At 56.5% G+C, this 22,515-nt stretch overlaps 1 long non-coding RNA gene and 1 pseudogene across 1 annotated transcript; both read right to left on the bottom strand.

Annotated features, from left to right (window-relative positions):
- Positions 1-458: 458 nt before the first annotated feature.
- LOC120412216 lies at positions 459-1,415 on the bottom strand. The gene is made up of 3 exons (XR_005604783.1): positions 1,306-1,415; positions 806-966; positions 459-625 (listed from the first exon to the last, which is right to left on the bottom strand). It is a non-coding gene; the product is annotated as an uncharacterized LOC120412216 (long non-coding RNA).
- A 4,666-nt stretch (positions 1,416-6,081) lies between these two features.
- Positions 6,082-22,515, bottom strand: part of LOC120412211 — an 89,653-nt pseudogene continuing 73,219 nt past the window's right edge.

The raw sequence follows: 22,515 nt of genomic DNA, 5'->3' as shown, positions 1-22,515 counted from the left end.
AAAACTGGGATTTTTCCAAACTCCTATGTTCCCATTGTTCCATATTCCCAAAGAACCAGCACCTCCTCCTGATGAACACGGTGAGTTCCAAGGATGGCCACCAGCTCCCCTTCCTGCCTAGAAATCTTGGAACTGCTTCTAAACGCTGCTCCCTTCAGCTCTTGGACAGCTGCTCTGGACACAGAGCTGGGAAAAAATTCACAGAGCCCATCGTGGTGGAGGGCCGAGGAAAAGGCAGTGGGAACACAGCAGTGAGGACAGCTGAGGGCTGCAGAGCGCCTCTGAATGACACCGTAACCTGGCACAGCAGCCCTGAGACACTGCTGTGGGGCACGGCTGGGCTTGAGGACGGCTCTGTGCCCTGCCAGCTCCGAGCAGGACTGGCAATCTAAACTCTGTCCCACCCCAACTCCCTGAGAAGATGCCCTTCCTTCCTTCTCACCCTGCCAATGAGCTGCACATTCCCTCAGAAATTGTCAGGGCTTTCTTAAAGACACAAAGTCCCACTTCAGGCTTTTTGCTGTGGTTTGGCAGTGGAGAAGGGCAATTCTTCCTCCATCAGCTCCAGACTCCACTGCCTCAGGAACATGGCCCACTCGCCAGCTTTGGCCCACTCGTGGCACTTCTAGAGGAGGAAGAAAGTGCAATGGCACAATTCCAGCCCAAAAGGAAGGAAGAGTAGGACAGACAGAACATCCTGTGCAGATCCAGGCGTTCCGCTGGCACTGTGGAGAGTTTGGGTTCTTGCCAGTGGCATGTGTGTCCCTGAGTGCAATCTCTTGGCCTGCACCAGAGTCTCACTCACCTGCAAAAGCAGAAAGCTCCGTCGCTGTGCTCGCAAGGGGCTGGTCTGATGCAAAGCTGTCAGAGCCTTGTGAGGGGAGAGCAGGCCCAGCCGTGCCCGGGGCTGAGCCCCAGCGGAGCCCTGGCAGAGCCCGGAGCAGCCTCAGCATCGGCAGAGCCCGGCTGCAAGGAGAGAAACCAGAAGCCGCCCGTCAGCTGAAGCCTCCTGTCCCCTTGTCCCAGCCGCCCGCAGTGCCCAGGCCGTGCTGGCCGCGCTCAGAGCTGGGCCCAAAGCTGCCCAGCATTGCTGCCTTTGGGAGCAGAGCAGGAGGGCAGGACATGTGCCCAGCCTGCAGCCAGCCATGGCACATCCACCTCCTTAGCAGCTGCCCAGAGCCCAAAAGCAGCTTGGCAGCCACTGAAGAATTGACTGCAGCCGCCCCAGCAAAGGGGGAACCTTTGGTGCCCGGCCAGGCCGTGCCATGCCCAGCTCTGGGAGCATCCCCCTGGCTGTGCACTCACCTGCACACTGGGCGTGGAGCGTGTCTTTGAAGAAGGTGCCAGAATCAAAGTCCATCATCTTCAGCTGCTGCTGGCCAGCTCCAGGAAGAGGTTGTCATCCTTGAGGTTACCTTCCCTCCTTCTCTCCCTCTTTTCTCTTGTTGCTTGGTTGCTTGCTTGCCTTTTTTCTTTCTCTTTCTTTCTTGTTTTTTTCTCTCTCTCTTGCTTTCTCTCTTCCTTTCTTCTTCTTTCTTTCATATTTTTACCTTTTTTATTTCTTTATTTTTTTCTGTTTCTTCTTCTTTCTTTCTCTCTTTTGTTCTTTCTTTCTTTCTCTTTCTCTTTCTCTTTCTTTTTTCTATTTTCCTGTTGGTTTCACATCATTTAGCCTGCCTTCCATCCTTCCTTCTTTCCTTCTATTTAACTTCTCCCCTTTTCTTATTTTTTTCCTTTTCTTTTTTCTTTTCTCTTTCCTTTTATTGCTGCTTTCTCTCTTCCTTTCATTTTCTTTCTTTCATCTTTCTTTCTTTCTTTCTTTCTTTCTTTCTTTCTTTCTTTCTTTCTTTCTTTCTTTCTTTCTTTCTTTCTTTCTTTCTATCTTTCTTTCTCCTATTCTGCTCTTTGGCTTTTCTTCTTTTCTTTTACCTCTTCTTTTTTCTATTCTTTTTCCTTTTTTGTTGCTGTCTTTTTATTTTATTTCTTTCTTTCCTTCTTTCTTTCTTCCTTCCTTCCCTTGCAAGCCACTTCACATCCCATTGAAGGGGTGCAAAGCAGCAGGATCCCCTCCCAACTGGGGTCCCTTCACCCTCCCAAAATGTGGGGACTTCACCTCAACCCCCCCAAATTGTGGGGGGTTTATGGCACCTTCCCCAAATTCACTGCAACCTCCCAGAAGCCACTTAGAGGCCCCAAAATTGTCAAAAAGCAGCAGGAGCCTCCCCAAAAGCAGCTCCTGCTTTCCCTCCCTGGAGTGCCCCACTCCAAGTGCCCAAACCACCCCATCCCTCCCAAACTTCATCCCACCCCCACAATGCCATCCCCATCCCACCCCATCCCATCCCTCCTGGACACCAAATCCCCTTCTGTGGTTCCTGACTCCCCACACACGGGGCTTGGGGCTGAAGGATCGAGCCATTTGGGGCTGCCATCGACACATTGGGGCTGGCATTGAGTTTATTGGAGGCAACCGCTCAATCCCTCCATCCCAAATGGGAGGTGGAACCTCTCCTCAGGCCTTGCTGTGCCCATGGGCTCACCTCAAGACCCAAAATGAGAGCCAGGGCCCCACAGACCATTCAGAACCTCTCAACATTGCCAGAAACAGCAGCATCCTTCCCAAAATGGGCTCCCCGCCTCCCTGCCAATAGGTCCCCCTTCCAAGTACCAGAGCCCCCCTCTCAGAACCCCTCCCGAAGCATTGGGGGGACCCCAAAACTGCCTCAGGAATGGGACATACCCTGACATCCCTTCAGGAATGGGGGATATCCCAGAACCCACTCAGCAACGGGGTCCCCCCGGCCTCATCATGCCCAGCCTTCAGCTGGCTCAGCCAAAGCCCATCCTGCCCTCAGCAGCCCCAGCCCAGCCCTCCTGGGCAGGAAGCCCCAATGGCTGAGCCGGCCTGGGACACTTGCAGGGATGCGGGGGCAGCCGCAGCTTCTGGGGCCAGCCTGTGCCAGGCCCTGAGCGCCCTGCCAGGGAACCATTGCTGCCCCACATCCCATCTCAGCCTGCCCTCGGGCAGCGGGAAGCCGTTCCCTGGGGCCCGGCCCCGCAGGCCCTTGGCAAGAGTCTCTCTCAGCCAGCAATTGCTGCTCCTCCCTGCTGCGGGGCCCAAGCTGCAAGTTGATTTTCTGCTGCTGGCCCCGGCCCAGCCCCAAGCCAGGGCCAGGACCTTGCCCTGGAGCTCTGCGGGCGCTGCGTTTGTGCGGCCACAGCGCAGCGGCCGCAGCTCGGAGCTGCCCTTTGTGTCCCCGCCGGCAGCTGGCAGAGCTGGCGGGGCCGGGCCAGGGCCGGGCCAGCCCCGGCCTTCCCGGCTCTGGGACACAGCGGCGGCAGCCCCAGCCTTCCAGCCCTGCACACGCTCCCACACAAGCATCCAGAGCCGGGGCCACGCAACGCAACTGACCGGCCGCTGACCCCCCAGCCTGGCCTGATGGCCATTCCTCTGCCCACACCTCGGCCAAGCTCCTCTTGGCCACCTCCTGAGCCACAATGCCACAGACAAGTGGCACATACAGGTACAGAGCTCTGCCCAGAGCTGGCAGGGAACGTTCATTCAACATAAAAAGCACACCAAGAAAAAGAGAACTCCCCCCAGCAGAGCTGTTCCCTCCTGCAGTACTTACACCTGCACAGCCACAGCGCCTGAGACTGCAAGCAATGAGCATTCCCTGGGCACATCTGCAGCCAAAGCAGCTCGAGGACAGCCTTGCAGCAGGACTGCTCTCAGCTGAGCCAAAAAGGCCCCTCTGGCAGCTGCAGGGCCATTGCAAAGGGCAAGGGCCAGAGCCTCGGCCCACGCAGGAGGAAAGGGCTCTGAATTCCCCTGCCCTGGCACAGAAACCCTGTTCCCAGGGTGAAAAATGAGGTTCACTCTCCTGTGAGAATTTAAAGGGTTTAATATAAAGACAATAAGAGACACATAAAATAAAGCAAAGAAGTAACGGCCGGGTGCCTTGGTGCTCTGCCAGGAGCACACCTGATGCTCGAGGTTCGTCCTTTTTATGCCATTTTTACTGTCTGTTCTCTATGCGTATTCAAACTTTTCCAGGAGCTGTTCTGCATGGCCACTCCTTGGTTCCACCTTTTTAGAGCATGCATATTCTTCTGCCTTGCGGTTTTATTTCTTTTGATTCTTGGGGTTGGACTCGCTAGGTGAGAGTTGATAGTAGGGTGGATCTCTTAATTCCCCACACAGTCAGGGATGATTGCAGCTCTGGGCCTCTTTGCCGCCCAGGCAGAGTGGTGATAACGGCTCTGGCCCTCCCTGGGCCCCGGTTCTCCAGGCAGAGTAGCCTTTGGGCCCTTTTGTTCTCTGGACCAAGTGTTGATTAGCAGCTTCCTGGGCCTCATCCCATGTTCACTTGGAGGTTATCTTACTTGCTCACACTTGCTAACATTCTTGCTAAAAAGAAAGAAAACTACATCCACACAGCAAAAAGCATTTCTAACATATAATATCTACTTTAATACTTGCGAGAAGCCAAGATTACAACATATGTTTATAACACCAGGGTGCTTCCCACACGGGATTCTCCTGGAGGACTTTGGAAAGCTGAGAGTCAGCTCTGGCTTCTACTTTCCATGTCCTAGAGCTGCCTGGCAGAAGAAATGGAGGGACAGCTCTGGTGGCACAATCCCTCCCGGCCCAGGGCACAGCACTGGGAAGGTCTTTCCATGCAAAGGCTTTGCTTCAGCCAAGGAAAGCTCCTGGCTCAGGGTCACCTTTCCTGCTCAGCCAGACCCCCTGAGTTCCCCAGCAGGAGAAGAGAATTCCAGCACAGCCCCGGCACGGGCAGGGTGGCCCTGGGCGGGCTGCGGGAGCCGGCAGCGCCTGAGCTCAGAGCAGCTGAGCCCGGGGGCTCTTGGCCAAGGCCGAGGCCGAGCGAGCATTTCTCAGGTCGCAGGGCGGCCTGGAAAGGTGCTGGGGGGGATAATTCAGCCCCCAGTGCGGTCCCAGTTGCTCCCAGTATTTCCATGTCTGTGGTCGCAGCGCTGCTCCCAGCCCTGATCCCTGGGGATGGGAATGTCCCGCTCCCTTCCCGGGGCAGGCTCACACCTGAGCCAGGTGTGCAGGGCAGGACCTTGCCCTGAGCCCAAGCCCTGTCCCCCCTGCAGGATCTGCTTCCCATCGGCCTCTTCCTCCTGTGGCCCCAAGCCCAGCTCGGTGCTGACTGAAGGGCACTGGGCCGGGGTCATCCCCCGGCGGGGGCGGCGCACCCCCTCTGCCCCCTCCCCAAATTCCCTCCCGGGGCAGCAGGGGCTGGGGCAGGAGCCCTGTGGGGAGGGAAAAGGGGGAGACACCAGGATGGGGGGGGTCACACATGCTCTGGGGGTACACACACGCTCTGGGGGTACACACACGGCTGCTGGGGACCCCCCCTCACCTTCTGCAGCGCCAGGAGGATGAACCCCAACATGGAGTCCCCAAACCCCAGCAGCCTCTTGGGGGTGGGGTCTGGTGGCAGCTTTGGGGTTCTGAGGTCAAGTGCTCCAAAACCCTTTCCCAGCCCCACAGCTACTCCCAGACCACTCAAACCACCCCACAGCTCCTGGCCAGGAACCCCCCCCAACCACTCCCTGCAACGTAAATGACCCCAAGAACCACCCAAATTCTCTCCAAACACACAGCCCAGCCAAGACCCTCAAAACTCCCTCACAGACCACCTCAAAAGCCCACTCCCAGCACCACAAATGCCCTCAAGAGTGACCAGAAGCTCCTCCCAATCCCCCCAGGCACCCCTAAACCCCCTCCCGGCCCCCCATGGCACTGACCAAGAGAGCTTGGTGGATAGGAACATCCCCAGGCAGGAGCAGCTAGGGCACTTCAGCAGCAATTTGGGCGCTTTGGGGGGCACACCCCAAACGGGGAGACTCAGGCCAGGGACTGGGATAGATACCCACAATTCCTGGAGAACAGACGGGCTCAGGTGGACACGTTCTGCCAGCACAACTATGAGTTCGTGGCCCTGTCTGCCCAGCCCATGGCCTCACAACACCCAAATCCTCCTGAATATTCCCCTGAACCAACCCCAAATTCACCCCCAAATCCCAGTAAAATGGTGCTGCTTTAGATACCTTTGTTGAATTTCTTTATTTCTACCCCAATTTTGGTTGTTTTGACAGGATGAGAGAGGAAACTATTTAGGTTGAAAAAGACCTCCAAGATCATCCAGGATTGCTGGATGCCACCAGAAGAAACAACTGGACAGAGCAGGTGAGAATTTTTGGGCCGTAAAGTCAACAAATCAGCTCTTCCCAATGAATTTCTGATTTCGATCAGAGTCCCAATGGATGTTCCAGCCCCTGTGTTCACCCAGGTGCCTACGGGGATCCAGGAGGGCACCTGGAGGGCACCTGGAGAGCACCAGCCTGGGGTTTTCCCAAACTGGATCACGGAGAATGTGGGTCACCAGGGCTCTGCCAAACGTGGGTCCTCCGCTGGAGGATGAAGTTGGAGTAGAGGATGAAGCTCTTCCTGCACTCGGGGCACTCGCAGGGCTTCCCTTACCGGTGCCTCCGTTGGTGTTGGGTCAAGTGAGAGCTCCTGGAGAAGCTCTTCCCACACTGGGGACACTCGTAGGGCCTCTCCCCGGTGTGGATGCGCCGGTGCCTGACGAGGTGGGAGTTTTGCTTGAAGCCCTTCCTGCAGTCGGGGCAGCAGAAGGGCCTCTCCTCTGTGTGAATCCGCTGGTGCAGGAGGAGACTGGAGCTGGTCTGAAACCTCTTCCCACACTCAGGAAGACTCGTAGGGCCTCCCTCCCGTGTGGCTCCTTTGGTGGACGATCAGGCTGGAGCTGGAGAGCTGGAGCGCTCTCTGAAGCCCTTCCCATATTCCCCACACTCAGAGGGCCATTTCCCAGTGTGGATCATTTGGTGGTGGATCAGGTTGGAGCTTGTCCTGAAGCTCTTCCCACACTCCAGGCACTTGTAGGGCTTCTCCTCAGTGTGAAGCTGCTCATGGACCACCAGGTCTGAGCTCTGGCTCGATCTCCAGCCGCTTTCCCAGCACAGAATGGGTCTTTCCTCCTCAGAGCACCCTGGGCTGCGTTTGCAGCCCCTCCTCCTGCGGCATCTCTGGGGCATTTTCCTCCCCACTGGATTCCTGCGCCATGGAGCCACTCAAAACGGCCTCTTCCACCAGGTTCTGCTGCAGGGATTTGTCCTCCCTGGGCTCTGTCCTCAGCTCCTTGTCTGGGGGAGGAAGGACAAGGAGAGGATGGGATTTGCCTCCGTGCCACAGGGAAGGGCAAGGAGATCCCCCCAGTCCGTCCCTGGCAGGACGGCGTCAGCAGCGGGGTTGTCCTGCAGCCGGGGCGATGCTGGGCTGGGAGATGGAGCAGGAGAGAGGGGGAAAGGGGCAGTGACTTCCTCCTCACCTGCCTAGGTGTCCCGGGGCATCCTCCTCTTCCTCACAGCCTCCTCCTCCATCCGGCCAAGCTTTGGGAATGGGAAGTCCTGGTCTGGGGGGAAAACAAGGGATGAGTTTGAAGATCCCTCTGTCCAAGTTCATCTCTAGAAGTCACCAGGCATCCTGTGTCCATAAAAACCTCCCAAACACCAAGATTCAGCCCTGAAAAAGCCTCCCAGGAGTTCCCCTTCTCAGGTCCCTCCCCTCTGGTGTTTGGGGGTTCCCCCCTGTCCCAGTGTTCCGGTTTGGCCAAATTTAGAAATATATCCTCTGAGAGAAGGCACAACCACCCCTCCCCCACCAGGTTCGGGAAAAATAAATTTTCCTCAAAGGAGAGTGAAGGAAGTAAAACTATTTATTTAACAAACACACAGGAAAGGAAAATAATGCTAAATAATAAAATCTCTCACTGTGGAGAGAAAACCTGGGAAAGTGTTAGAGTCCTCCCTTTGGTCTCCTCGGAGCTGGGGCTTGGCCCAGGGCCAGGCCCTTTGTGCCTGGTGGAAAGTCCTCCTGATGTGCTCTGATGATAAAGCAATCAAGCAGTCCAGTAGAAAAGGGAGAAAATCCGAAATTCTAGGGAAGGAAAAATTCAACTCTCAGTCTCTCTCCGGAGAACAAAGCAGCTGAACCACTGGCCAAAAAACTGTCCTAGGAGCAGCAAGCCGGGTGCCTCCTCCCTCGCCTGCCACAGCTGGGAAACCAATTGCTATCTGTGTGTGACCTTGAACAAGCTGCTTTGAAAAAGTTTTGCTGAGTTTTTTTTCCTTCCCCCTCTCAGGCTCAGTTTAGAGGCATAGAAAGGCACAGGATTTAATTTCTGGGCATAGGCAGCGATATGGGATACACATCATAAGGTCACCCCAAGACACCCAGCTACTGGGGGTCACGCTTGTATTGGGGGTCCCCCTCTCTACTTGGTCCCCGCCCTCCCCAGGCTGCTGGGAGTCCCAGGAATCCAAAAAGCTCCCCCTGCTTCTGTCTCCCCACTTAGGAATACTGGGGGTGATGGGCTCCAAGGAGTCCCCCCTGCCCCTCTCCAGGCTGTTGAGGGTCCTGTGAATCGCGGCGCTCCCCCCTCTCTGGGCTCCCCACTTTGGGGTCCTGGGGGTCACAGGGCTCTGCTCCTCCAGAATGCCTCTGCCAGCAGCCACCACTGGGACCCCCAACGTCCCCCCAACCCCCCCCCACTTTTCCACTCAGCTTTGGAGTTCTTCATTCTCCAAACATCCCCCTGCAAAAAAAACCCAACCCAGGGACACCACCAGGATATCTGGGCCAAGCTCCCCTTCCCCGGGAACCTGCAGGATGGGGTTGATGATCCCATGGGTGAGGGGGGCTGCAAATTCAGGGAGTGCTCAACCTCGTGGTTCCTTCTCCTTTCTTGATCCTTTGTCCCTCCTCTTCCTCCCACTCTTCCTCTCCCATCCCTCCTCCTCCTCCCCCCAGCACCAGCCACACCCTGGGTCCCCCATTCCCGAGCCCCTCGCAGCCCGCGGGAGCAGCGGGGATGGAGCCGGGACAGGTCGGGATGGGCAGCGCGGGGCTCTCGGCTGCTCCCACCTGCTGGGGGTGGGGGAACCCGGCCCGGGGAAAAGGAGAGGGAAATTGGGAACATTGGGGGCTGCAGATCCAAACTGGGCCTTGCTGGGGACCCTGGCTGGGGACTTGCAGCCCTTGGGGCTCCTCTCGGGAGCCTGGAGAGCCGGGATTGGGAACGCAGAGAGGGCTGGGGGATGCCAGCAGTGGCACCACTGGCAGTGACTGGTTTGTACTGGGATAACTGGAACCTTACTGGGGCAACTGGGAGTGACTGGGAATGATTATGAGCCTGCTTAGGGACACCAGGATATACTGGGAGTGTCTGTAAACCATACTGGGAACGACTGGAACCACACTGGGAACAACCAGGACCATGCTGGGTGAGACTGGGAACACACTGAGGGTGACTGGAATCATACTGGGATTGACTGGGAATGGCTGTAAGCAACTGGAATCATGCTGAAAGCAACTGGGAGGAGGTGGGAGTGACTGGGATATACTGGGATATACTGGGAGTCACAGGGATCGTACTGGAGGCTCCTGGGGTCATGATGACATTGACAGGGAGTGATTGTGATCACACTGGGGGCCACTGGCATCATACTGGGAGTGACTGGGATCATACTGGGATTATAGTGGGCGTGATTGTACCATGACTGGGGGTTACTGGCCCATCCTGAGATGGGGACACACTGGGAACAGCTGGGAATGACAGGCCACATGGTGGTGACAACTGGGATGTACTTGGAGTGACTGGGATAATAGTGGGGGCAACTGAGCCATGCTGAGGTAACTGGGAGTGCCTGGGAATGACCACAAGAATGTTCAGAACAACTGGGATATACTGGGAGTGCCTGAGACCATTTGGGTGGGGACTGCAACCACACTGGGAGCAACTGGGAATGTGCTGGGGGGAACTGGGACCAAGCTTGAGGCAACATGGGGGCAAGTGGAACTGACTGGGGCCTTGCTGAGAAAGACTGCCTTCATACTGGGACTGACTGGGACTATGCTAGGGGCAACTGGGAGAACTGGGAACACACTGGACAGAAGCTGGAGGAGGAACTGGGAGCAACTGGGAGTGTGCTGGGGGAAAATGGTATCACAATAGGGAATGACTGGGAGTGACTGGGCTCCTACTGGGAGCAACAGGGATCATGCAGGGAGGGAGGGGAAGTGACCACGATCATACTGGGACTGACTGGGCTCCTACTGGGAGCAGCCACCTCCGGGCCCCGGGACCCCGGAGCCCCTTTCCCGGCCATGCCGCCCCTGCAGCCCCCAGACCCCCCCGCCGGGGTCCCGCCAATCCCAGGGCTCCCCCCTCTCGGGCTCCCCGCTTTGGGCTCCTGGGGCTCTCCTCTCTCTGGGGTCCCGCTTACGGAAGCCGGGGCTCCCGGGGCTCCCCAAAACCGGTGTCCCCCCGCCCCCGCCGGCCCCGCGCGCTCCCCACGGGGCCCCGGCAGAGCTCGGAGGGCCCGGCCCGGGAAGCCCAACCCCCACCGCGGGGGGACCCGCATCCCCCCGCCCCCGCCGGGGCTCTGCCGCCACCGGCACCGGCACCCCCAAAAACACCTCCCGGGGACCCCCGATGTCCCCCCGAGCGGCACCTGCGGGATGGGGGGCGATGGTCCCGGGGGGCTGCGAGTTCAGCGAGCGCTGGAGCCGCGTGATTCCGCCTCTCCTCCTCTCTTCCAGCTTCCCGCTGCCGCTCCGCCTCTTCCTCCCTCCTCCTCCTCCTCTTCCTCCTGCCGCCCCGTCCCAGTCCCAATCCCACCTCCCCCTCCTCCCTCCCTCCTCCTCCTCGTCCTCCTCCTGCCCCGTTGCCGAGCCCCTCGCAGCCCGCGGGAGCAGCGGGGATGGAGCCGGGACAGGTCGGGATGGGCAGCGCGGGGCTCTCGGCTGCTCCCACCCGCTGGGGGCGGGGGAACCCAGCCCGGGGAAAAGGAGAGGGAAACTGGGAACATTGGGGGCTGCAGATCCAAACTGGGCCTTGCTGGGGACCCTGGCTGCGGACTTGCAGCCCTTGGGGCTCCTCTCGAGAGCCTGGAGAGCCGGGAGGGGGAATGCAGAGAGGGCTGGGGGATGCCAGCAGTGGCACCACTGGCAGTGACTGGTTTGTACTGGGATCATATTGGGATCATAGTGGGAGCAGCTGAGCCCATGCTGGGGGAGACTGCAATCACAGTGAGGGAGACTGGGATCCTACTGGGATCATACTGGGAGTGAGTAGGATCCTGCGGGGTGCAATTGAGACCATGTTGGGGCCAAATGTGATATACTGGGAGTGAGTGGGATCATGCTGAGGGTGACTGGGAGCAGCTGGGAGCAACTGGGATCATGCTAGGAACAACTGGGAGGAACTGGGTGCATGCTGGGAGTGATTGGAAGCAACTGGGCTTATACTGCGATGAACTGTGGTAACTGGGATCATGCTGGAGGTGACTGGGATCATACTGGCAGTGAGTGCGACTATGCTGAGGCTGACTGGGAGTGGTTGTGAGCAAATGGGATCATGCTGGAAGGAACTGGGAGTGACTGGGAGTATGCTGGAGGGAACTGGGGTACACTGGGAGAGACTGGGAGTGACTGGAACTAAAGTGAGGGTGAAAGAGAGCAACTGGAACCATGTGGGGTGCAACTGGTTCATACTGGCAGTGACTGGGAGCACACTGGGGTCACATTTGGATCATATTGGGAGCGACTGGACTAATACTGGGAGTATCTGAGAATGACTGGGAGCACACCATGCATATCATCCCCCATACTGGGAGTGACTGGGAGAAACTGGGAGCATGCTGGGAGCAAATGGCATCCTACTGGGACTGACTGGGTTGATCTAGCTGGAGGCAACTGCGACCATACTGGGAGTGCTGGCATGTGACTGGGATCGTACTGGAGGTTACTGGGATCATATTGGTGTTGAAAGGGAGCAACTGAGAGAAACTGGGATGATGCTGCAAGCAACTGGGAGTAGCCTGGAATGACCGAATGTGTGCTGGAGGCAACTGGGATATTGTGGGCATGACTGGGATCATAATGGGATAACTAACACCTCACTGGGGCCTCTGGGAGTGTCTGGGAATGACTACGGACATGCTGAGGGTGACTGGAATATACTGAGAGAATCTGTAACCGTACTGGGGGTGACTGGAACAACACTGGGAACAACTGGGACCATGCTGAGGACGACTGGGATCACACTGAGTGTGACTGAAATCATACTGGGATTGACTGGGAGTGGGTGTGAGCTACTGGAATCATGCTGAAAACAACTGGGAGGAGGTAGTACTGACTGGGAGCATGCTGGGGGAAGTTGGGATATTGGGAGAGACAGGGAGTCACAGGGATCATACTGGGAGTGGCTACAATCACACTGGGATCATCCTGGCTGTGAATGGACCCTGTGTGGGGGTTACTGGGAGCTGCCAGGCCCATGCTGGAAGCCCACTGGGGACACACTGGGAGGAACTGGGAATGATAGGGTGCATGCTGAGGGCAAATGAGGTGTATTAGGAGTGCCTGTAACCATACTGGTGGTGACTGGGAACATGCTGGGCTTGAGACACTTGAGCTGTTTGGAATCCTGAGGTACAGTGGCTCCTGGCTGTGGCCCAGGCTCTAAGGCTGGGCTGTGTTTGTAGAAATGATTCTGCCTTTCTCAGTGACACCTGGGATCACCCAACAAACAACGAGAGTTGGAGAGACACAGATTGTCAGCAGGACACGGTCAGATCCTTAGGAGGCACAGGATGGGTGGGAAGTGATGGAATTTGGAGCACACGTTTGCCCCTGGGAGCATCAGGAGCACCATGGACACTGGGGGTATTAACGTTCCGTCCCTCATGCAAGGAGTCACCACTGGGAACCCGACTGTGGGAAAAGGTTAAAGGGGATGGAACTTGAAAACATCCCAGTGTGGGAACTACAGCGGGATGGATTTTAGAATCCATCTCTGCTCCGCAAAAATCTGCCTTTAGGAACAGACCAGCCACACACCACTGGGCTCTGCAAATGGAAACTTTAGTGAATGCAGCTCCTTTGGGGTTTGCTGAAATAAAGGAACAATTGCCAGCCCCAGCTAAAATGCCCTTACAGAGCAGATTGGCTTCAGCCCTATTGCTGCTACATGGACAGGGAGTGTGTGGATTCTTGAACTGAAACAACAGCACTTCTTGTGTGCACATTCCAAATGTGATGCTGGATTGGATGATCAGGTAGAGAGGATAAAATCGGTTGCTGCATCCAGCAGGGAATTAAGGGAAGAGATAGAAAGTAACTGGTTGGATAAAATATTTAAAGGACTTGGATTTTCTCTGACTGATGGTTGGCCTCACTTTTGCAAGGTATAATTGGGATCACAGCAATACTTGTGCTTATGACACTCTCTTTAAGCTGTGTAAAGAACATGGTTGTGAAAGCAACTGAGGAACTTGTGGGATGTGAGTAAAGGAGCAGAGTGAGGCTTACGAAGGCTTGAAGGGAGGAGAAGCTTCACAGCCCTCCAAGGAGGGGAAATTTGCCAGATGAAAAATGGTTTGCACCTGGTGGGTTCATACAATGCTTATTCTCCAAAAGCCACTTGCCATGGAACCGCACAATGCTGATTCTGTAGGCAGCAACCAGCCCAGGTGTGCCAACTTTCACCAGTTCACCGGACAGTCAGGGCTGGCTTTGGGGTCAGCGACCACCAGGGACCCCCAAAGAGACCCCCAGGGCAGAAGAACGGATGTGCAAAGGGGTGGGGGAAATATGCAGTGATTTTGGGGAAATGATTATCGTGTGTGTGTTTATTGTGGGACAATCTGGGAATGTGTCTGTGAAACACAGTCTGCAGACAGGAACATTCCTGAACTCAGCACACACGACTTTGGGAGGGGCTCTCCCCTCGTGCATCCGACCCAATAAAGAATGCTGCTGCTTCATGCTGCGCTGGTGCTGAGGAGGTTTTGTTTCACTGAAGTTTTGGTAACACCTCTGTGCCTGTGTCACAGAACCACAGAGCAGCTGTGATGTCAGAAATGGGTTGTGTGACATCACAGAATGAGTTGTTCCCAGCTATGACATCATAGAGGGGACTGTATGACATCACAGAGATGACTGTGACATCACAGGATGGTGATGGGACATGATAGAGTGGGCTGTGATACCACAGATTGGCTGTGACATCACAGGGCACTGGTGTGTCATCATAGAGAGGGCAGAGCCATCCCAGAACAGGCTGTGACATAACAGAATGGGTTGTGACATCACAGGGGAGTGGCTGTCACATCATAGAGCAGGGCTGTGACATCACAGGGCAGTTGTGTGACATGACAGAATGGGCTCTGGCATCACAGGGCAGAGGTCATATGTCACTGTTGAGGTGGTCATGAGACACACAGACACTCCAACTGCTCTGGGTAAAAGCTTATCTTTAATACTATGTAGCCCCTTTTATACAGTTTCTAAGCTGTTTACATAGTTTTAAAGCACAACAAACTTGGTTCAACCAACCACCACACACCACTGGGTGAACACACGATAATCACACAGCATGTTTTTCTACCTCTACTTCAGCTATGCTTCTTTCCCATGGTCCTTCTCTAGCAGAAGTAACAGGCCTGAGCCATGATTTTACGAAGGCAACAGGGCCTTCATTTTATAAGGTTTTACCTGTATGCACCAGTCAGTCATCATAGAGCAGACTATGACATCACAGAGCAATTGTGACATCACAGAGCAGGCTGTTACATCACAGAGTGGTGGTGTGACATCACAGAGAGGGCTGTGACATCCCAGAATAGGCTATGACATCACAGGGCGGCTGTTTGACATCATAGAGTCAGCTATGACATTACAGAGCAGCTGTGTGATATCACAGAGAGGACAGACTGACATCACAGATGGGTGCTGTGACATCATAGAACACCTGTGAATTCACAGGGTGGCTATGTGACATCAGAGTGGGCTGTGACATTGCAGATATGGCTGTGACATCACAGGGGGCTCTGTGACATCACAGAGGGCTGTGTGACAGCACAAGGGAGCTGTAAGACATCACCAATGCCTGTGTGACATTACACAGTGGGCTATGACATCACAGAGCAGGCTGTGACATCCCAGCGGCTGTATGACATCAGGGGGGCTGTGTGACATCACAGGGGGCTGTGTGAGGTCACTGGGGAGGTCACTCTGCCCCGGCCCCCCCTCAGTTCCCCCAGAGAAGTCCAACGCTGCTTGTGCACAGAGGTGTCCCCTGTCCCCCCAGGTTTCCCCCTGCCCCTGCTGCCACAGCCTCCCCCAGAGGATGTTCCACAAGATCGACCCCCAGAGCCTGACACAGGGACGGGGTCTGGGGCCGTGGGGGTGGCACAGGGGGACAGGGACCCCCTGGCAGCATCCCCGTGTCCCTAGGGCAAGAGCCTGGGCCAGGGCTCCTCCACCCTGTGCAAACGAGAGGCTGAGAGCGCTTCAAAAATCCCCGGCAAAAACCAGATTTAATATTAAGCAACAGCACCGCAAAGTTCCTTGGCAAGAATCACTCTACTCCTGCCTGCACAGTTCAGGCACACCAAGGAAACAAATCAACCACAAAACCAAACAAAATCCGGGCAATCAAACCAGAACTGAGCTGAGAACTGTCCCTATGTGTGTGTGTATTTAGGTTCGTGTGACAAAAGGACACTGAGGGCAAGGATCAAAGGAATGTGGCCTAAAAGCTTCACAGAGTTCAGACTGAACAGGACTTAACTTCCGCCTTAACCTTAACTGACACCTTAAACTTCCCCATTTAGCAAAAGAACAGCACTTAACAGTATTTCACCGAACTCACAACCTGTGACTTCCCAATTTAACAGAGGAATAATACTTAACAGTATTTAACTTTGCTTATGAGTGACATTAAACTTAACTTAGCAAAAGACAACACTTAGCAGCATTTAACTGAGCTTACTCCTTGGGACTTAACCTTGCTTACAGGCCTGACTGACTCAGATATCCCAGGCACTGAAACCCCTCAGAGAGCAGCATTTCTGCCATGTTTGCCAGAGCACAGGCACACGTGTGCGCACACAGACAGAAAGAGTCAGTGCCAGGGCCCTGTGGGAAACTCCCCTGGAGGGCAGGGAAATGCTCCCTGAGGATGCTTCTGCATCTCCCCAGTGGGCGAAAGGTTGAGCCTTGAGGAGTGGGGGGATCAGCCCAGGGTCCCTCGTTGTTCAGGGATGCCCCGAGCGCAGCAAACGGGAGAGTTCCCGGCTCAGAGAGCCCCACTCAGAGGGAGGGTGCTGGCCCAGGAGAGCTACAAGGAGCTCCTTTTGGGTCGCTGTTTACAGAGCCCCGAGAGAGGGGCTTTAGTCACAGCAATGTTTCATCCTGGCCGCACCTCGCATCAGCAGCTTTCCCTGAAAGTGTGAGAACAGGGATGTTGTGCCATTGAGGGAGGAAAAACAGTTCCCAAGGCGGCTCCTAAAGAAACCAGGAGCTCGTTGGACAGCAGCAGTAACTGGGAGCAGACAGTTTCTGATGAGCTCAGAGCAGCTGAGCCCGGGGGCTCTTGGCCAAGGCCGAGTGAGCATTTCTCAGGTCGCAGGGCGGCCTGAAAAGGTGCTGGGGGGGATAATTCAGCCCCCAGTGCGGTCCCAGTGGCTCCCAGTATTTCCATGTCCGTGGTCCCAGTGCTGCTCCCAGCCCTGATCCCTGGGGATGGGAATGTCCCGCTCCCTTCCCGGGGCAGGCTCACACCTGAGCCAGGTGTGCAGGGCAGGACCTTGCCCTGAGCCCAAGCCCTGTCCCCCTGCAGGATCTGCTTCCCATCAGCCTCTTCCTCCTGCGGCCCCAAGCCCAGCTCGGTGCTGACTGAAGGGCGCTGGGCCGGGTTCATCCCCCGGCGGGGGCTGCGCACCCCCTCTGCCCCCTCCCCAAATTCCCTCCCGGGGCAGCAGGGGCTGGCGCAGGAGCCCTGTGGGCAGGGAAAAGGGGGTGACACCGGGATGGGGGGGTCACACGCTCTGGGGGGACACACACGGCCCCTGGGGACCCCCCCTCACCTTCTCCTGCAGTGCCAGGAGGATGAACCCCAACATGGAGCCGACAACCCACAGCAGCATCTTGGGGGTGGGGTCTGGTGGCAGCTTTGGGGTTCTGGGGTCAAGTGCTCCAAAACCCTTTCTCAGCCCCACAGCCACTCCCAGACCACTCAAACCACCCCACAGCTCCTGGCCAGGAACCCCCCCTAACCACTCCCTGCAACATAAATGACCCCAAGAACCATCCAAATTCTCTCCAAACACACAGCCCAGCCAAGACCCTCAAAACTCCCTCACAGACCACCTCAAAAGCCCACTCCCAGCACCACAAATGCCCTCAAGAGTGACCAGAAGCTCCTCCCAATCCCCCCAGGCACCCCTAAACCCCTCCCGGCCCCCCATGGCACTGACCAGGAGAGCTTTGTGGACAGGAACATCCCCAGGCGGGAGCAGCTCAGCCACTTCAGCAGCGATTTGGGCACTTTGGGGGGCACACCCCAAACGGGGAGACTCAGGCCAGGGACTGGGATAGATACCCACAATTCCTGGAGAACAGACGGGCTCAGGTGGACACGTTCTGCCAGCACAACTACGAGATCGTGGCCCTGTCTGCTCAACCCATGGCATCACAACACCCAAATCCTCCCAAATATTCCCCTGAACCAACCCCAAATTCACCCCCAAATCCCAGTAAAATGGTGCCACTTTAGATACCTTTGTTGAATTTCTTTATTTCTACCCCAATTTTGGTTGTTTTGACAGGATGAAGGAGGAAACTATTTAGGTTGAAAAAGACCTCCAAGATCATCCAGGATTGCTGGATGCCACCAGAAGAAACAACTGGACAGAGCAGGTGAGAATTTTTGGGCCGTAAAGTCAACAAATCAGCTCTTCCCAATGAATTTCTGATTTCGATCAGAGTCCCAATGGATGTTCCAGCCCCTGCGTTCACCCAGGTGCTTACAGGGATCCAGGAGGACGTGGAGAGCACCAGCCAGGGCTCTTCCCAAACTGGATCACAGGGAATGTGGGTCACCAGAGCTCTGCCAAACGTGGGTCCTCTGTTGGGGGATGAAGTTGGAGTAGAGGATGAAGCTCTTGCCACACTCAGGGCACTCGCAGGGCTTCCCTTACTGGTGGCTCCGTCGGTGTTGGGTCAAGGTAGAGCTGTCTGAGAAGCTCTTCCCACACTCAGGACACTCGTAGGGCCTCTCCCCGGTGTGGATGCGCCGGTGGGTGACGAGGTGGGAGTTTTGCTTGAAGCCCTTCCCACAGTCGGAGCAGCGGAAGGGCCTCTCCTCTGTGTGAATCCGCTGATGTATGAGGAGATTGGAGCTGGTCTGAAACCTCTTCCCACACTCCCCACACTCATAGGGCCGTTCCCCAGTGTGGATCATCTGGTGGCGGATCAGGTGGGAGCTGCATCTGAAGCCCTTCCCACATTCCCCACACTCATAGGGCCATTCCCCAGTGTGGATCATTTGGTGGCGGATCAGGTTGGAGCTTGTCCTGAAGCTCTTCCCACACTCCAGGCACTTGTAGGGCTTCTCCTCAGTGTGAAGCTGCTCATGGACCACCAGGTCTGAGCTCTGGCTCGATATCCGGCCGCCTTCCCAGCACAGGATGGGTCTTTCCTCCTCAGAGCACCCTGGGCTGCGTTTGCAGCCCCTCCTCCTGTGGCATCTCTGGGGTTTTTCCTCCCTGTTGGATTCCTGCACCAGGGAGCTGCTCAAAACGGCCTCTTCCACCAGGTTCTGCTGCGGGGATTTGTCCTCCTTGGGCTCTGTCCTCAGCTGCTTGTCTGGGGAGGAAGGACAAGGAGAGGATGGGATTTGCCTCCGTGCCACAGGGAAGGGCAAGGAGATCCCCCCAGTCCGTCCCCGGCAGGACGGCATCGGCAGCGGGGTTGTCCTGCAGCCGGGGGCGATGCTGGGCTGGGAGATGGAGCAGGAGAGAGGGGGAAAGGGGCAGTGACTTCCTCCTCACCTGCCTGGGGGTCCTGGGGCATCTTCCTCTTCCTCGCAGCCTCCTCCTCCATCCGGCCAAGCTTTGGGAATGGGGAATCCTGGTTTGGGGGGAAAACAAGAGATGAGCACGTTGAGTTTGAAGGTCCCTCTGCCCAAGTCCAGCTCTAGAAGACACCAGGCATCGTGTGTCCATAAAAACCTGCTCTGAAAAAGCCTCCCAGGAGTTCCCTGTCTCTGGTCCCTCCCCTTTGGTGTTCAGGGTTCCCCCTGTCCCAGCTGCTGGGGGTCATGCTTGTATTGGGGGTCCCCCTCTCTACTTGGTCCCCGCCCTCCCCAGGCTGCTGGGAGTCCCAGGAATCCAAAAAGCTCCCCCCTCTTGCGTCTCCCCACTTAGGGATGCTGGGGGTGATGGGCTCCAAGGAGTCCCCCCTGCCCCTCTCCAGGCTGTTGAGGGTCCTGTGAATCGCGGCGTTCCCCCCTCTCTGGGCTCCCCACTTTGGGGTCCTGGGGGTCACAGGGCTCTGCTCCTCCAGACTGCCTCTGCCAGCAGCCACCACTGGGACCCCCCCAATGTCCCCCAACCCCCCCGCCACTTTTCCACTCAGCTTTGGAGTTCTTCATTCTCCAAACATCCCCCTGCAAAAAAAACCCAACCCAGGGACACCACCAGGATATCTGGGCCAAGCTCCCCTTCCCTGGGAACCTGCGGGATGGGGGGCGATGCTCCCACAGGTGGGGGGGGGGGGGCTGCAAATTCAGGGAGTGCTCAACCTTGTGGTTCCTTCTCCTTTTCTTGATCCTCCTTTGTCTCTCCTCTTCCTCTTCCTCCTGCTCCTCCTCTTCCATCCCTCCTCCTCCCTAATCCCACCTCCTTCTCCTGCTTCCATCCCTTCTCGCTCTCCTTCTTCATCCTCCCTCCTTTCCCATCCCTCCTCCTCCTCCCCCAGCACCAGCCACACCCTGGGTCCCCCGTTCCCGAGCCCCTCGCAGCCCGCGGGAGCAGCGGGGATGGAGCCGGGACAGGTCGGGATGGGCAGCGCGGGGCTCTCGGCTGCTCCCACCCGCTGGGGGCGGGGGAACCCGGCCCGGGGAAAAGGAGAGGGAAACCGGGAACATTGGGGGCTGCAGATCCAAACTGGGCCTTGCTGGGGACCCTGGCTGGGGACTTGCAGCCCTTGGGGCTCCTCTCGGGAGCCTGGAGAGCCGCGAGGGGGAACGCAGAGAGGGCTGGGGGATGCCAGCAGTGGCACCACTGGCAGTGACTGGTTTGTACTGGGATAACTGGAACCTTACTGGGGCCACTGGGAGTGACTGGGAATGACTATGGACATGCTGAGGGTAACTGGGATATACTGGGAGTGTCTGTAACCATACTGGGGGTGACTGGAACCACACTGGGAACAACCAGGACCATGCTGGGTGAGACTGGGATCACACTGAGGGTGACTGGAATCATACTGGGATTGACTGGGAGTGGCTGTGAGCAACTGGAATCGTGCTGAAAGCAACTGGGAGGAGGTGGGAGTGACTGGGAGCATGCTGGGGGTGACTGGGTGCATGCTAAGGGTGACTGGGATATACTGGGAAAGACAGGGAGTCACAGAGATCATACTGGAGGCTTCTGGGGTCGTGCTGGCATTGACAGGGAGCAACTGGGAACACACTGGGGGCCACTGGCATCATACTGGGAGTGACTGGGATCATACTGGGAGTGTCTAAAATCATACTGGGATTATAGTGGGTGTGAATGGAACCTGACTGGGGGTAACTGGGATCTACCAGGCCCATGCTGTGCACACTCTGGGAGGAACTGGGAGCAACTGGGAGTGACACAGTGCATGCTGGTGTCAACTGGGATATACCGGAATCGTCTGTAACCATACTGGGATTGACTGGGATTTACAGAGCCTTCCCTGGGGACAGCTGGAAGTGATCCCCCCGTTCCCCCGCCCTCCCTCGGGCACTGCCGCATCTCCCAGCCTGCGCCGCCGGGATCTGCCCGGAGCAGCGCGATGGCTCCAGCGCTGGGGCTGGGGGCTCCTGAGGGTGACGAGGGGGGACTGGGACCCCAGCACTGGGACCCCCTGAATCCCCCATTTCTGGACATCAGGACACCCCTGCTCCCCTTTTCCCTGTCATCCCATGTAGATACAAAAATGCTGCTAGCAAGGATTTTCTTGCTATTTTCTAAGTCCATTTATTAGCACATTTCTCTCTCACAGAAGAGGCAGCAGAGTTATGTAAACAACCAAACACCTGCAGCCTTGAAAAGTCTTGTTTATGGTATAGCAGAAAAATATTTTGACAATGGATGGTTTAGGATTTTAGCCAATCACCCCAAGGGGTGGCTGATCCTTTGTCCAATTAGACTGTGAAGAAAAAAGTCTATAAAAGAGTTTGTAGAATAATTAAATAAATCAATCTTGCTGCACAATTCCTGCCTGCTGGATCTTCTCTCCTCCTCCTCCCTATGGCTGCGGGACACGGTGATATACCCTAGGGCTCAGGCCTGCGGTAATATTTGGTGCTGCCTGACGTGATTTGCAATCTCTGACATGTCCTGCTGCTGCGAGCCAAGCCTAATGTCTCTAGAGGTACGCTGTTCCCCTTCCCCCCGGGACTGAGAAATGGCGAACAGCGGCTCACAAACCAACGCTGTGGTAATGGTCTGGAAAGGTGTGTTCAGTGTAATGCAAACCTCCATTTCTGAAAATTCAGTTCGGGAATTATTAGACTGGGCTACCTTAAAAGGGATTTCCATGGACAGAGATAGTGCCCTGGACTTTGCCTTATGGCAGGAACTTGGCTGTGCTGTCTGACACTAACTCCCATTTGGGGACCCAGCAGTGTTAGAATTATACTAGACCTGGTGTTCATTATTTATTCTGCTAACAGACCTTGACTGTTGCAGCAGAGCTGGCTCGCCTATTTCGGTGATGAGTGACGGAGGAATGTCCGAGGGGGGCCCCGCTGACTGGGCTCCACAGGCAGAGCCTGCGCCGCCTAACCCTGCACAATCGCAGGACTCCGCGGCCCCCAGGGACCCCCCGCCAGCAGAGGCGGGGGTGTCGGGGCAGTGGGGGGGCACATAGTATGCCTTGCCGCTCGACTCGGTGGTGGCCACGGCTTATCCAGGGCTGCGAATTAGCGGCTTAGCAACTTGGACCCCCGTGGCACCTCCTAGCCCGTCTGCACATGCATTGGCTGCACCAGGAACGCCTGGATCTAACTTCTTAGCCGGTGTAGCGCCAGGCGTGACTGCACTGAGACTGCCTGGGTGTGGTCCTCTGCCCTCCTTGGCGCTCGACTGTTCTGCGCAGTCGCAGAACCGAGCCATCGACCTTTTAATACAGCATCTGCCTTTGCTGACAGAGTTACTGAACATATCACGGAAGCTGGAGGAACTGCTCAGCTTGCAAAAGCAGCTGCTGCAGATGCCAGAGGCATCCTGCTGTACAGGGTGTGCCGGGCCCACACTGCCCGCGGGAGACGCAGCTCCGAACCAGGAAGCGGTGCAGCCCGCGGCAAACCCAGAAGTAGTGCTGCCGCAGGAAAACCTGGAAGCGGCGGCGGCTGCAGA

The sequence above is a fragment of the Corvus cornix genome, unplaced genomic scaffold, assembly GCF_000738735.6.
Source record: "Corvus cornix cornix isolate S_Up_H32 unplaced genomic scaffold, ASM73873v5 scaffold3, whole genome shotgun sequence".
Taxonomy (NCBI): domain Eukaryota; kingdom Metazoa; phylum Chordata; class Aves; order Passeriformes; family Corvidae; genus Corvus; species Corvus cornix.
This window is presented reverse-complemented; position numbering and strand designations above follow the sequence as displayed.